Source organism: Drosophila guanche, unplaced genomic scaffold, assembly GCF_900245975.1.
Source record: "Drosophila guanche unplaced genomic scaffold, DGUA_6, whole genome shotgun sequence".
Lineage (NCBI taxonomy): Eukaryota > Metazoa > Arthropoda > Insecta > Diptera > Drosophilidae > Drosophila > Drosophila guanche.
This window is the reverse complement of record NW_022995781.1, coordinates 75,808-76,536: the sequence shown is the minus strand read 5'-3', so window position 1 is coordinate 76,536 and position 729 is coordinate 75,808. Positions and strand designations below refer to the sequence as shown.

The 729-nt window shown below is 47.7% G+C and overlaps 1 pseudogene; it reads left to right on the top strand.

Annotated features, from left to right (window-relative positions):
* LOC117591434 overlaps positions 1 to 729 on the top strand; it is a 6,770-nt pseudogene that overhangs the window by 3,502 nt on the left and 2,539 nt on the right.

Below are 729 nucleotides of genomic sequence, written 5' to 3'. Positions count from 1 at the left end.
AGAACTGATGGTACGTGGACAAACTCTAGTGAGGACTCCCTACACATTCTACTCGATACTCATTTTCCTGGGTGTACGACCATCAAGCCGGCAGACACCCCAAGTGAAGGCCTGGAAACCTCGATGGGGCACATCCTCACAAAACGGAATATTAGCTGGGCAGTAAACAGCTTTAAATCCTACAAATCACCTGGCCCGGACCAAGTCATTCCAGCTCAGCTACAAAAAGCCGGGGACATGGCCATCAACTGGCTGCAAAGTATCTTCAGGAAGATACTGACAGTGGGAAAAATCCCCCTCGCTTGGCTAAAGGCTAAAATAGTCTTTATCCCTAAAGCAGGGAAACCCTCATACACAACCCCAAAAAACTTCAGACCAATAAGTCTATCGTCCTTCCTTCTCAAAACCTTTGAAAGACTAGTAGGGCTGCAGCTGAGGACAACCATTAATCCTCAGTGGCTGTCAGGCGCCCAACATGCCTACCGAAAAGGGAAATCCACGGAAACGGCACTCCATGAAGTAATCTCGGAGGTAGAGAAATCTCTACACGTCAAAGAATACTCCTTAATCGCTTTCCTAGACATTGAGGGAGCTTTTAACAATGTCATACCGGAAGCCATCACAGAGGCCCTGACTGACCTGGGAGTGGATTGTCACTTGGTGATGCTCATAGATCAATTGCTCACATGCAGGACAGTGACATCATCAATGGGATCGTCCACTCAGTCA